This window comes from Fringilla coelebs (assembly GCF_963513975.1).
Source record: "Fringilla coelebs genome assembly, chromosome: 3".
Classification (NCBI taxonomy): Eukaryota; Metazoa; Chordata; class Aves; order Passeriformes; family Fringillidae; genus Fringilla; species Fringilla coelebs.
In genome coordinates, this window is record NC_140030.1 from 62,726,058 (window position 1) to 62,741,811 (window position 15,754).

General features: G+C 41.5%; 1 protein-coding gene across 2 annotated transcripts in view; it reads left to right on the top strand.

Moving 5' to 3' along the window:
* The window catches only part of HIVEP2 (HIVEP zinc finger 2), a 135,103-nt gene that overhangs the window by 19,946 nt on the left and 99,403 nt on the right, over nucleotides 1-15,754 (top strand). For both annotated transcript variants that reach the window (XM_084201838.1, XM_084201837.1), the window contains exon 2: nucleotides 12,364-12,469. The gene's annotated coding sequence lies outside the window, so the exon portion shown is untranslated. The remainder of the gene's footprint in view (nucleotides 1-12,363; nucleotides 12,470-15,754) is intronic.

The window sequence follows — 15,754 nt, forward strand, 5'->3', positions numbered from 1 at the left end:
GAAGTGAACCATGTTGCTCTTGGTATGTCCTTATTTTCCAAACAAATGAAGGATTTCTCTTGGACTGTCTGTACAACATCCTTCAGAAGAAACTTGCTTTTTTATGAAAACTTAAAAAAAATTCGGGCTTCTGGAGAATTTTTGTTTATCGTACTGAATTGACTTAGTTTTGTATAGTCACATTAGTGTTAGAGCAGTGGAAGCTTAGAGCTGGGAATCTAAACAGTGGCACATGAGGGCACCGCGGCTTTGTAGGTGGAGAAAGACATTTTCCTGAACCTGCCTGGTGAAAACCAAAATTAGAGTTCATCAAATGCTTTCTGTTTCTATCGACTCCAATATTTATTACTTTTGACTCTGTAGTGGGTTTTGTCTGACTAAAGGTCATGTCCTTTCTGCAGCTCCATGATTTGCTTGATACAGATGAACATTGTCTGGGGACATCGTATAAAACTGTTGAAATTTTTGCTGGTGCACTTTGCTGTTATGGCTACTTAGGAGGGTTTGAGTGTCCTTTACTTGGGTGTACTTTACTTGAGTTTCCCTTACTCTTTTGGATGAGAAGTCCTTGTGGCTTTGTTAGGAGCCGTGACTTGTAAAGCCGGGAGAGTCAGAGGGAGCATCACGGGACCCATGGGAGTTTCCACCCCGTGTTTTGGTAGGATCCATGAGATGAGCGTGGCTGCAGAGGGGTTGTTGTGGCTCTCTGCTGCCTTATCTTGTCAGGTGAGAGCCTGTGCCTGCTGGCTCTTGCTGGGGGGGCAGCCAGGGGTGGGCTGGGGCCAGATGGGGGGTGAGCTGGGGGATGAGCTGGGCTGTGCAGGCACAGGATGGTGCCGTGGCAGATGAGCATAGCTGGGATCAGTGCCTGTGAGGAGTGAGGGTTGTTCACCCTGTGCTGTGGGAGGTGTGGGCTGGCCTTGATTCTGGTTCGATTTCTGTTGAAATCTGTGAGTGAGCAGAGTAGGGTAAGCATGTGGCTGCTGGGTGGAAGAGAGTAAATTGCCACGAGTGGCACTGATGCGCGGACAAGGAGGGGGTGTATCCCTGGGCATGAGCAGGCGGTGGCTTGCTCAGGAGTAAACTCTTACATCCTGAGGTCTTGGAATAGATCTTCAGAGGTTACTACTCCAGGTCATAAGGCTCTGCACAGAGGGATTTCTTGCCCTTCAAGTTGCTGTACGTAGTTTCATTTTCCTTGCTTTTGTGTATCTTGTTCTTTCAAACCCTTAAGTGTTGTCGGGTTATCAAGTTGTTTCCATGTTGTGGCAGAACTTGAAACAATTACCAACTCAGTTTCAGCATTTTTGCCTGTTAAAAAAGGTGAAATTTAATTTACACTAATTATTTAACCAAATGAGATGCTCAGCATGAAAATGACCAGGTGCAAATTAAGATGAAATAAGTAGAGGAAAAAAATATGCTGTGCATTACATTTTTCATATTAAGCATTCTGTTTGTATTTCATTACCAGTCCATCTGCAAGAAGACTTTTCTTAGCAGATTGAAGCATTTAAAAAAAACTCGAACAAATTTACAGTAAGTCTGATAAAAATAAAGAATAAATTAAAATGGGAGAGTTTTAAACAGATCTTCTCATTATTGCAGACTTATTTTCTTTTAACTCTGGTTGTACTGTGTGCCTTGTACTGTGTCTGGCGCCATGCAAAGGCCACCTTTTTTCTACATTGTGTTGCTGCAGCACAACCTCTGCAGAGCTGCTGTGTGTGTAAAATTGGAGCCAGGTAATACTGAAATTTGTTTAATATGTAGCCTAAGTGGGTGTGTGGTCTTAGCTCCTTGTCACAGGGATGGATTTGAGAGCGTTAGCCTGGTTCTTGTGCTTGTTGCAGTCCTGCTACCCCTCAGCCAGTGCCTTGTGAACCTGCCACTGCTTTGGGAGAGGCAGATCACAAGCCATGATGGTATCCCTGATTGTGGGGATGAGAAGCAAAAGCTTTTGTTCAGTTGTAGCCAAGGCTGGCTGTAGGATTGTGTTGATCACACCATCAGTCTTACCAAGGCGAGTTCAACACCCTCGTGGTGTTGCCATGGTGCATGTTTCTTTGGAAGCACCAATACAACACCCTTCTCTTTTGTAGAGAACAGGTTTCACCCTGCAAAAATATGTGCTGTCTTTCTTTACCTTGGCAGGCCCTGGTTTTGAACCTTCCCAAACTTTGGAGATGTTTGTCTCAAGGTTTACTTCGAGAGTGGAATTGTTTTTTTGAGTGCATCATGCAAGATTTGGTTTATCTGCTTGGAGCATGCTTCCTTGTGCAGTTGCTTTCCACAGTGCAGTGCTTCTAGGTTAAAATCCTTTCTGTTGTGCTTGTGCCAGTTCAATTCCTCCTGCAGCAAGTCTGTTTTCCTGGCTTACTGCATGCAGTAAGGTGCCTGGTTGCAATAGTGAGAAAGAAATCTTTTTGTTTCTGCTGACATGTCATTCTTGCAGATTCATAATGGTAATGACAGTGTTTTTACAACCATTTTGCAAAGAAACTCTGAAAACTAGCATAACACTCACTGCTTCAATGTATGCTTTATTCCATCTGAAAAACTGCTTTAAATGCATGTGTTTGCACTTGGAATTTGAATGCTTTGCATCAATACTAGAAATGACAACGTCATATGCATGGAGTAGACCTTTGAGTTTATGATGGTGGTGGCATGTTTTACTGTCTGTGACGTCTGATCACAGGAGCTCAGCAGTACACAGCTGACTTGATGTATTTACTGTCATCTTCTACCCAAGGAAGTACGGTCTAGTGACTAGCAGGCTGGGTGGGGACTCTGCACCCACAGCTTCAGTTCCTGCTTCTGCTACACGGCTCATGAGTTTGGGGCAAGATTCACACCACCTTACACTGATTTTCATGTGAGTTATATTCATCAATGTGAGTGAGGCACAGCAGTGTCACTGTTGTGCAGTGTTCTCTTCATGTCAGTTCCACTTCCTTATCTTACAGAGATGTCCTGTAGGCAGGTGCTGTATTCTGCCTTTGATCCATGGGGAGCCAACAGGGGCTTTGTGCTAAAGCTGACTGTGGGTTTGAACCTTAATATTTGCTTTTGTTTGCATCTGTTTTTAAGTGACCATTCTCAGAGTGACCAATAGTTGTGCCATTTACTATGGACACCTCTGCTCGTACTATTTATGGTATTAAACATTGGAGTCATTGTAAAAGTCAGGCTACATGTGGCTTTGGAGTCCAGTTCCATCTCCTTTACTTAAGAGGAAAAATAGCCGAACTACGGTGCAGTCAGCAGCCAAGGCATGAGGGAAATATCTGCCAGATGAATCTGGTGTTTCATTAGCAAAGCCCCTAAGAGAAACTTTAATTTCAGGCAGATTCCTAAGCTAGTAGCGAAATCACTGGGTCCTACACATTCTCCTGAAGTTAAGTACATGGTTATATACTTTTTGAATAGGAATGGCTTATTGAGCTGGAGCCAGCATGGGGAATTTTGGGACTCCTGCTGTTCTGCTTACAGTATTTTGCAGGAGAATTTAAGGGTGCAGAATGACACCAACTGGATTCACAGAACAATCTGCTCCTGTTCCCGTGAACTCCAAATTATTTTCCTTCTCACATGCAAAGTTGTATCGAGAGCTGCATTTAAAAACCCATCTGTTGTCCATATTATATCAATATGAAAAAAAATTTTAGACTTCTAAAATATTCTGTTACGTGTTCCATCCTGCTGTCATTTGTCTTTCAACTACAAGCCATTTCTTGTGGTTGCACTTACTCAAATCTTTTCCCTCATACCAGCAGATGAAACTCTTGAATTACTAAACTGCAGAGATGGAAGCAGGATGCTGCAAACTGGTAGTGGAAAGAAATGACCGCTTTCAGAATATGATGCTTTTGATAGCCTAAAATAAATAAATAAGTATAATATTTGTTTTCTTATCAAGTATGGGAATGAGTAATAAATTGCTTCAAAAGTTGTTTCATCATATTTTTCATTACACAGTGTATTTGAAGTATCATCAACATCTAGATGTGTTTTGATATAATTAATGACACAAATAGGTATAACAAAATATAACCTTTTAATTTTTATTTTTTTTAGTTTTTACAGCAAAATAAGATTATAATTTCAAATGCTGCTGGTTATAATTTTATAATTTACCTGCTGCTGATCTGACTTTTCTGTGTTGCAGTGGCAGTAGCATGAATGTAATTATTGGCAGACACTGCTTTTTGAGAGGACAGCACTGAAGTTCATCAGTGGTGTTAATTTTGATTTTGTTGTTACATTTTGCTGAAGCAGCCAGTTGTAACAGAACAAAAGAGACAATATTGTATTATTGCAGGTTTGGAATTTTGTCTTTGCAACTGTAATGAGTAAAGGGTAGTGTTTGCATATTTTCTTCTGTAACAGCTACCAGGCTTTCCTCTCACCATTTTAAAGCAGTCCTTCTCACTGAGGGCTTCAGGGTTTTTCAAATGCTGCTCTGTGTCCTCCCTGGAAAACCCCATGGGAGACACTTGAGCAGTGGGAGCTTTGTAGGCTTTTCCTAGTGAGGTAGAGACCAGAGAAACAAACTGTCCATCTCATGATGGTTGGGTAGCTGGGCCAGTGTACTCCAGTGGGTGAATTTTCTTCCTTTCCTACTTTTATTTCAGCCATATGGGTGCACCTGTAGTTGGGAACTTCAGCTTTTGGCGCTGTTTTGTGTCTCAGTACATCTGTTTTATCTACAAGTTCTGTGCTCTCTGACTCAACATGGAAGATTTTTCCCTTAACATGAATGCTGACCATCTCTCTCCTGTCTAAGCTTAAACTGGAATTGGAAGGACCTTCTGGCATCTGAGTAATTTTGAGACTGCTACCTCTTTGTTGAATGTCTTTAGCGAAATTATTAAGAGGAGGCGGATAGACACAGGCGTGACATCACACACAGTTTGTGATTGCAGGGTTTTTTTTACATAGGAAACAAGGTTACAAAAGAGATGTTGGGAGGAAGGTGGAATTAATTCCTTTGAGAATACTTTGAGAATACTATGTGAAAATGGTAAAATGTTAGAATTGCATGATTGATTTTTTTTATTAGCATGACTTTTATTGTCTGTGTGGTAATATCTAAAGTCTTCTGTGAAGATGTAGCCTTCTTTGTCTTTACATCTTCAAACTCACTGAATTTACAGCATAAGTACCTGACAGATGAGGAGAGGAAAGAAATGTTATCACAGGGATCAAAGGGGGAGACAGATTGTGAGATGCCCTCCATGGTCAGGTAAGAAATCACTGGTGGCTAAGAACTCGGTCTGTTTCTCAAGTCCTATGATTTGGTGGCACTGCCAGCACCATACATCTCTTAGCATCACAGAGGTAAATCTGTGTGCCTTTGTGCACTGTTAAACCATGTTAAACCTTCAGCAACCCTTTTTCCCCTGAAGCTTTTGACATATCTAGTTTATTACATGTATCTTTGCATTGCAGTTCAGTCCTAAACTTGTTTTATTCTTAAGTTTAAAGGTCCCATCTGACATAAAGCACATTGATTTTGTGGATGATTTATGGAATAATGTCAGATACCACTATTTAAAAAAATGTTACTGCCTTGCAAAAGTGAATGTCTTGTTTTCTTTGTTTAGTAACATATTCAAAACACTTGAAAGGAAGTTTTGGAATAAGGAGATTTCTACCCTGGGGGAGTAGTATCCTGTGCTTTCATTAGGTCATGTCAGGCCATTGTTTTGCTTTTCTTATCATAAAGATCTTGTGTCTTTATTTGTGCTCAGCTGTGGACTTGAGTTTCCTGGAAGAGAGTGAAATAATTAAGAAATAATACTACAAAATCATATGTTCTCTGTAGCTATGTTTGTTTAGTTGAAGGTAGTTCTGATCTGTAGCTATGTAGAGTAATAGGTGGTGTAGATACTTCCCAGTAATAAGTGGTATCTTGTATCTGTGGTTCTCATTGTAGCTGAAAGGAAATAGGATTCTTCCATGTGAAAAAACCAGAGAGATTCAGGGTCACCTGTCAAATGGCTAGTAAAACTGGGGTCTCTTGACTGGTAAAACTGAGGTTTTCACCCATGGCTGCCAGCTGAGACTCTCAGTGGCTTTTCCTCTACTGGTGGATGACACGGTGGCAGGGTATGGGGAAGGGCGTGTTTAATTTATTGCTGTAGATGCAGGCACTGGGGAGGATGGCTGGTACACAGGGTGGTTTATCAGCTGAAGTCATTAAAGGAGGGTGATTAATGTGGTGCCAGAGAAGGGCATGCGGTGTGTTGTGCTTGCACTCAAAATCTGTGAGCTGCCACACAAGGTCACACAGCCTCGATACACTCCTGGTGAGAGGAGTCACGGGAGGAAGAAGGGCGCTGCCAGCCTAAATTAAGATCTCATACTGCTGTGCACTTTTGTGATGTGGGATGGAAGAACACCTCCTCATTGACTTGCTAATGGGATGGGTGAAGCTCGCTTGGTAAATCTGTCTTGCTTGGTAAATCTGTCTTGCTTGGTAAATTTGTCTTGCTTGGTAAATCTGGCTTGGTTCAGGTGTGACAGAGCTGAGATGTTAGTATAAATGATGTGAGCAATAGCTTTCCTGGTCACACCCCGGGATGCATATGCCTGCTTTGACAATAAGCAGAATTTCTGGCGCTGACTGTGAGATGCCTATCTCCAGAACGAAATTTATCAATACAAGGAGGCATGAGAAGGCAAGGCTTGTTACATCCTGTATTCATGGGACTTTTCCTTTGAAATGTGTTGTTCCATTTCCTCCAAGTGTTCCTTGGGGAAACAATTTGGATTTAGTATGCATTTTACCATCGATTCTTCATTTGTCACTCTGTGCTACTAGATTTTTGCCATAGTTTGTGTTTCCTTTTATTTGCTGTCAAACACCACCACCCTGCTTGCAGGCTGAACTGTGATGTGCAGGTTCCAGTACAGGTAGAGGAGTCCTGGTAGAGCAGAGCAGGGGTGCTGTGGGTGAGCCCATAAAACACACACCAGCAGCTGACAGATGTGTCAGCCAGCCTGGTGAGCACAGACACTGCCCCTGCACGGACCTCATTCTTCCAACCAGGGACCAACCTGATCTCTTGTAAACAAAAATAGATAAATTGCACCTAGGGTATCGTAATCTTTCCAGAGAGCAGCTCTGACTGAGAGAAACTGGAGAAAAAGCTCCTGGCAGGGGTTGTACACCAAGGTTCTCTTCTTTATCTAAGTGGCAGCAGCAGGAGGAGGATGAAGCCGCGCAGCCATATGAATAAACGTGCAGAATCTGAAACTTGCACTTCTGGCTGGTCTATCACATACCATCCTTTTATAGTGTGAGATGAAATGTCCAGCACCAAGTTTCAGCTGCCCTCAGCAGACATGCCATTACCTTCTGTCTCAGTGCACGGCCGTAATCTCATCCTGAAAAATAAGATTTTACCTTCCACTTACCCTTCTGGAGACAGCTTGTCAGAGCAACATGGTACTGCAAACTTATCCTGCTTAATGTCAGCTAATTAAATTCGTTTTTGAATATAGTACTAAGCCAATTTAATTCTGTCTTTCAGAGCCTGCAGAGACAGTTGTGACTTTCAGATGGGTTTCTGTCTCTGATTAGTGATCAAATCTCTTTGTGCTTTTCTAGACTGACTCTGTCTGTCTTTTTCTGTGTGCGTCTCACCAGTGCTTGGGATGTTATATCTCAGTGGGATATGGGGTGGAATGGGGTGTTTTTCCCTGTGCTTTCATATCCCCAGCATCTTCTGTCTCATTTGTCAACATTACCCGTTTAATGACTTTTGATCTCTGAAATGAGTTTCATTACTGGAATAGAAATAGGAATTACTGTGAAATTCTCCTGGTGTTAGATCTTGATTTTAGATGTTGTTTTTTAAAAGTGTTGATCTTTGGAGGGATGGGCATTGGAGTGACCTTCTAACTCTGAGCTCATGTACCCGCCTCTGGATGATCATTCACATCACAGTCCAAGTCACAGTCCAAGTGCAACAGCCTCCAGTAATGTTTACTGTCTGTCACTCTCAATATATTTTGTGATCACAAACATTCATGAAAATAAGGGGCAGAATTTAAAAAATAAAAAAAAGATTAGTCTAAAAGAGAGAAAGGTCAAAGCAAGTCATAGAGTGACAAAGTGACAAAGAATAATGTGCTTGATTAATTAAGTAGTGCTGTGGAATATATCATGTCAGTCTAACAAGTATTTCTTAATTTTAGAGGCTTTCTCTGCAGGTTATCAAAGAAAGTAAAAGAAAAAGTAATTTGTCTGGAGATTTTCATGCTTTATTTTCTGTCCGGCTCTGGCACACCCCTCACTCCTTTTGTGCAGCTTTGTGCCAGGGACTGCTTCCAGTTTCTGTTTTCTGAATTCCCCAGTGCTGTTGGGCAGCAGATTGCTGTGCATCACCGTGTAACCCCCTTGTGCAGTTTACCCCCTGTCTGCAGCTGCATCTCCTTTCTCTCACTCTCTTCCCACGTGCCCTCCCACTTGTTGATGTGACCTGTTTGTGTTCGCACAGGCGTTGCACAGGCAGAGCTGAATATCAGCAGTGTAATTCCCGGCTGCTGAGGAAACACTGCTCCTGTTTTCCTCCCAGAGTGCAGCTGCAGTCTGTGTGGAGACGGGGATTGGGGAAAAGCCTGTGTCATTGTCAAGCACTGTGCCTCTTCTGTATGGAGAAGAGGGCTTCAGTCTGCATGGATGTCAGTCTGATATACTTTACTGTCACTTCGCCCGTCCGTCCATCCCTCCATCCATCCCTCCATCCATCCATCCATCCATCCATCCATCCATCCATCCATCCATCCATCCATCCATCCATCCATCCATCCATCCACTTTTTGCGTTTCATAGTAAAGCATACAAGTGCAGTTGTGCCTGTAATGCAACTTCTGATGGCAGAGAGAACAAAATACCAACTTTCTCACCTTTACTGAAATCATGCTGAAGTTGTAAAACAGAAAACAGGTGCCAGAAAAGTAGTACTTGAATCTTAGATTTATTGAGAGGAAAGGACAGAAAATTTTTTTTCAGATCATTAATTGCATCTTTTTATTTAACTTTAAACCCTATTTTTCTGAAAGGCTATTAAGAGGTATATTTTTTTGAAATTAGAAGCTACAGTTTTTAATTAAATTAATAATAAAATATGTCCTATTATATGTATCTGGAAAGTTTTTGAGGCTTAATACCTCCTGACCTCAGTTTAGTAAAGAGTTTGATGCTTGTATATAATCAATCTAAGCATTTGGTTTAGCTGCTTTGTCTATTTCTTAAGTCCTCATTCATTCTTCAAATTAGCATGGGGAGAAAGAATTGCTAAAAACCTGGTAAGTCCTAGAGCACAACAATGTGTTTCTAGGGACTTTCTAAATACTTGTGGTTGTTAGGCCTCTGTAGCTCTGTTGGTCTGATGTCACTGTGTGCACTGATATGAATATTTATAATACAAAAGATTGCATATTTGCTTCTTCAGTGCTGTACTGTGCTGTAAGAAATGAGTAACTTTGGGGCATTGGAGTAACTTATCTGTAGCTTAGTATGTATAAATGCAGTTTTAGGATAGTCCTAAGACATGTAGACAGTGTTAAGAAGTGAAGGCACACATGTCTGGAATTAAGTTGGAAGCAAAAATTTAATTTCAGCTTCCATTAATTTTTCTAACTGTACCTAATATTGCATTTCCTTAAAACATTGCTTGTGAAATGAAGGTTTTAATTGATAGCACTAGAGATTATCACTGTCTAGCTATAGAAAATAAACAGTTTGGACAAGAACTGTATCCATTTTCTTCCCAGTTTCTCTTTCTGTAGAAACTCTATTGATTTGTATGTTTAGTTCCCAGTCTTTCTCCCACTGAGATTTTAAGCACTGGGTCCCCCATGGATTTCTGGCAACACTATTTCCATAATTGCAAGAACCACGTACTTAAATGCCACCCATATAATTTCCATTTCATTTCACAATGGCTTCCATGCTTCTGCTTCACCTAGAAAGACTATGCTTTTGCCTTAAAGAAGCTCATCTGGGACTTGCAATTTTTAGTGAATTTTTGGGACTTTGGTATTTGTTTCTCAACACAGGTAAGGAATTAGGAGGCCTCTGACAGAAAGGTCTTTGTAAAAGATCTTGAAAGTTGTCAGGATCATGAGTAATTACATCAGTTCTAAGCTGTTGCTCATTAGTGCCTCTGGCTCCGCTAAAAGTGGTTTGTTTTGAGCACTTTTGGCTTTTTTCTACACAGTCTCTGAGATCCCTCCCATCTCAACTATGAGCAGAGAGACAGAGGCTCTGAAATGAGGCATAACCGGTCGCCTTGAAAATCTGGACCTGGCCAAGGAAGAGCATAAAGACTCAGTGAAGAAATCTGAGCAAAAGGGAATCAAATGGAGAATTGCAAACTGATTTCCTAGAGGACACTGGAGAGTAGGAAGCCAAAGGTAGCTGGTGACAGCTACCAACTTGAGTTAGGTTTGAACTGATTCACTAGAGATGACAGACTGCATTTCACTTGGTTCCATGTGTGCTGTATATTTCTGTTCATGATGTAGCTATCTGGTGATCATTCTTTTCAATTCATGTGGTGATTTAGAACTTTAAAATGAAAGTATTCGTGAGAGTTTTCATTTTCTAACACTACTGTTAACAGACATAAAGAAAAAGAAAGAAAAATGTTTAAATTATTCACCTGAAAAGTCCTGGTAGTTTTTAAGGTAAATGATTAGGTGCAGTCATTAGGGACAGATTATTAAATGGCTCCAAATAAATCTGCAAGCAGAGAAGAATGTGTTGCATGTCTTACTGTGTTTTTCTGTTGAAGGCAGTTGGCTGTGTTTATCCTTCTGTGGGGGGGTATGTCACGAACGATTCCCCTGGGAAGGAAGATTGTTTTTAAAGCTTCAACAGGTTGAGAAATTTTGCTTTTGTAGGTGAAGGAGAGTTATTGGGAAGAAAAGTTCAGCAGTTCCATAGAGCAGATCTGTCTGAGACTCGGACAGATCTCTGCACCATCTGCCAGCCAGCACTGCCTCAGGGCAGTCACTGCTCCCCCCTTTTCCTCACTGCTGCTGGGTCAAGCTGTGGCTCTGCAGCTCACCTCAGTGTCTGGCATTTACGTGTGCCTGTGCCCACAGATAGGTGCACGACTGTTGGTGTTAATACTGTTTCAGAGCAGGCAATCTTCAGATGTTGCATTGTAGCATCATACCCATGGGCAGTACACTGCCCTTCACCCATAATGCCCCCATGCCCTTCACCTATAATTTTTTGTTGTTTTTTTGGACCCACGGATTATGTTCTTTGCAACTTAGTCTGTACATGGTTTTACACTTGTTATTGAAAACCAAATGCAGAATATAGGAGACACTGACTTGCTTAGGTGGCAGCAAATTAAGGTGTACATGATGCTAGTGAACTGTGAGATGTTGAGGCTGCTCACTGAAGTGCAATAAAGGCAAGAGCCAAGCCACTTTGGGGGCATGAAGAATCAAAGAAGCATTAGAGTAATTTATAAAATATAAACAAATATAAACTGTACCTAAAATCTAAATTGTTGAAAATTCTTTGTTATATACCAGGCTTTCTTCTTGAAAACCACTTACTCTTGGATGAGATGCAGCTTGTAGAGTAGGAGAAAGATCAGCTTCTGTTTGGGGAGGATTGATTAAGAAATTGGGTAGTTAGTTAATTAGTTAGTTAGTTTGTTTGTTTGTTTGTTGCAGTGTGTCTTGTCATTACAGATAGCACTGCTAAGGCAAGCTCATTTTCCATCTCTGCATTGGTTACCTACCAAAATATTTGAAAACAGACTCACCCATCAAGTGGTTTTAAATTATCATATGATTATAAATAAGGTGATTGTAGTGACCAATGGGAAGTAAATGCTTTCTTAAGATCCCTTGACCTCAAGCAAACAGGTTACAAGAGAGCTCCAGTGTTGCACCTACTTCCAAACCATCAGTTTACAATGTTTGGGGGGGGAAAAAAAAGGGAAGATAAAGCCAAACTGGCAATGCACTGGTGTACTGGTGAAAGGAATTACATGCTTTTCAAGGACCTGACAAATGGGAAATCTGAAGTTCTCTATCTGTCCACCAGACAGTAAGCTTCTGCTTTAATGTTGAAAACTAGTTTTCAGTGCTTTGATAGTATGCATAAAATGTGGTCCAGAGCAGTGGGCCAAAACAGTTTGGCTACAGCAGGGCACTTTTGCTTGCCACTGTGAATGGCAGAATGTTTTCTGTGAGCCTGGAAAAAGCACAGACCCTGTTAATGCACAGGATGAATGTGTGAAATGCACAAATGCATTGGCAGAGCTTGCTGTAAACCTGTGAATATGATGAACTTAGTATCTGGATTTGTTGTACTTTCAGGTGGGACCCTCTTCTGACATGTGATCTACCCTGAGCTACTTTGACTCCTACGATGACAATGTTATCACTGCCACATCTCTGGGAACCAGTTATTCACAAGTGCACGGTATGTGAACGTCTGCATCTTACATTAACCATTGCTTGTTGGAACAGCACAGAAACAATAACAAGAAGGTGCTAAAAGTCATTGAAGTGAATGTTAAGCCACATGTACAACCAGTTACATGGAGCTGTTCCAGCAGATGTTTATCTGCTAGGCCTGGCCTGTATGCAGAACTGTTTCAACTTGAACATGTATTTATTCACAGATATTGGTAGGAGCATTCTACCAGTGTTTCCTTTGGATGAGATTATACTGGTGCAGTGATGATATGTAGATATTCAGATGATTATTCTCTCTCTCAAGAAGGAGGGAGTGGTAGCAGTAGCGTGAAGGGTTCTGTACTTAAACTGTTTTGTTCTGTACTTTAATGGTATTGCTGCACTTCCAGCAGTACTTTTTTTTTTTTTTGCATTTAGGAAAGGTCTTTAATTGCTTTCTTTCTTCATTCCATTTTTAATTTCTGGTCAGTCTAAATTAGATTAATTTCACACACCAGTGAGTCCCTAAAGAAGTGTAAATTAACTCCATTTTACCAAACTCAACCAGATGATGGCAGTTATTCCCTTGATGTTCGTCTTTACATCACCCACCATCTTTCACCAAGATTTCAATAGGAAGTAAATTCATATTTTAGCCTGTTTTCCTCAGCCTGGAAATGGAGACTGAGATCCACATCTGGTGGAGGGAGGCTATTCAATTTATGGCCTACAAGGCAAAAATTCTAAGGTCACTGATAGCTTGTACGTTTTTCTTTTCTATGATTCTGGCTTGATATTTTTAACACACACACTCAGGTCCTGTAAGACTATGGCAGAATGGTTTTATGAGAGTGATTACACTGTTGTTTTAGGTTCTAAAGCAGTTCAGAGCACACCACATAGTTGTTAGCATGGAGCATCTTCATCTGACTTATGGCCCCAATGCAACTTCCATCAAAGCTGGATGAAAAAATTTCTTCGTGCTGATGGCAGTGGAATAGCACCGCATTTAACACCTTCTGTTAAAGTAATATTCCCTGCTTAGATTTTTTTTTAATTCTTAGCCATTTTGTAGAGATTAAGTTTTAAAGATACAAACGTAGAACAGAATTACAAGGAAATGGATAGACAAAATAATGAGAACTCAATTAGCGAAATGCTTGTTACACGTGATAAAAAGGGATGACTGTTTGCTCTAAAAGTATATATCTGGGTTTAATGCACTCTGTTTTTATGTGTAATTTTGAAAACACTGTCAGAAATATGGATGATCCACTGCTACAGCAGTGATGCAAGAGAGGGAAACCAAGACAGAAGTCTTACAGGGAGCAGGAAGACAAAGATCGTTCTTCATTGATCAATGCAGTGTGTTTTGGGAAAGCACTTCACAGCTTGGGTAGCCTGTGTGTTGGTTAGTGAAGGTTTCCACATCTGGCTGGACAGTTCAAAGAGAAGCTCTCAGAGGTGACATCTACTACTGAAGTGAGAGAAGTGAGAGAGCATTGCGTCTGTTTCTGCTGGCAGGGCTTCTAGCATGGCTCTTCAGCCACTCTCTGTAGTCTCTGCTGGCCAAATCAATAACATGACCCTTTGCAGACCCTGTATTTGTTCAGATGTCTCTTCTGTTGTCCATACCTAAGCACCTTTTCAGGAGGGATGCAGGAATAAGAATTTCTGTTGCTTGTGTTTCTTGTGAGTTGATTCATTTTCAAACATTCAGAAGAATTTGTTGGTGTGTGTTTTTGTAAATAAGTTGTTTTGGTGCGTGTGTAAGAATTAGTAATGGAAAGCTGGTTTGAAGAAAATGAGTTTCATGTCCTGCAGGGGCAGAGGTCTGGAAAGGACCCAGCAGACCAGCTGGTCTGCTTTCCTGCCATCACAGGTATCTCATCATGCAAAGCAGGAATGCGTCTTGGTTGACATTTTCCCTTTCCTGGTGGAATGTGGCTTTCTGGAGTGCCAAGGGCAGGCGGTGGGGAGAGGCAGCTGTCAGAGTGGTGGCTGCTTGCAGGTCTCCGTGTTCCCCAGCACCAAGGGCGAGCAGCCACCTCACAGCTGTGCTTTTAATGAGCTGTAGGGCAAGGGAGACCGTGTCTCGCACCTCGTGAAGCTTCTGTACGCGGCAATAACCTTCACGGATTTGCCATCTACACACATCAAAATGAAATTTCCTTTGACCGGTGAACACAGGAGTCAGAAGGAAGGGAAGGTTTTCATGTTTATTTTTCCTTTTGGCTGTTATTTTGGTTCCCCTCTTTTGCCAGTTCTCATATAGCATTGCAAACATTTCAGGAAGCTAATCTGCAGGAGCACAGCTCATAAAAGATTGACCTGCCAGAAAACGAGGCTCTGCTTATTACAAAAAACTTCTGAGATAGTGACAGCTGAAAAGATTACACACTTCCACAGGAAATTAAATTTGATGTAATATAGTGAAAGAATGACAAAATGGAAAGGGTATATATAACGTATTTGTGATTATTAAGCAGTAGAAAAATGAAAACTTGAGATCCAATAAAGTGCATGTAATTTAGATATGGATAGAAAATTCCCAATAGTTTTTTTAAACTTTGGCCCTCACTTTGATTTGCCTTCTCTCAGCTTTGCTATTTCAATGTGGAAAATCATTGACTTCTTAGAATCATAGAACACTTCAGTTGGAAAGGACTTTAAAAGACCATAGAGTTCCAACACCCCTGGCATGGGCAGGGACACTTTCCACTAGACCAGGTTGCTCAGACCACCATCCAGCCTGGCCTGGAACACTTCCAGGGTTGGGATACCCACAGCTGCTTTGGGCAACCAGCTCCAGTGTCTTGTAAAATTATGTTAACTTTTAGGCACATTAGATTATAAACATTTAAATCAAGCTTCAGAGCAGTCCTATGGTATCCAGGTAGATTGCATTCTTCAGCAGAAGGTGCATATGTGACACCAGACTGGGAGAAGCAAAAGCTTCCTTTTTTGCTTTGTCCTTTTCACTTGTGGATGTGAAGTGCCAGCTGAGGGGGAAGCTTTTCTTCCCTGTCTGCCCATGTTTGTTGCTGAGGCGTGGCATGGTGCTCCATGGTCTGTGGAAGTCCTAGCTCTGTCCCAGCTACTACCTGTGGAGTGGCAGGTGCCACTGGGGCTGTTCAGGTGGCATTCATGATGGGTACCGAAGTCCTTGCTGCTAACCCAAGGCACAGGGCAGGTGATGTATCTCCTTTTCCTCTCTTCCTTGGGGGCAGTGTTGGTGCCACAGTGAGCCTGACTCTTCTGGCTTCACAGCAACACATAGATTTTCTTTCAGAGGAGATGGTAGTACCCT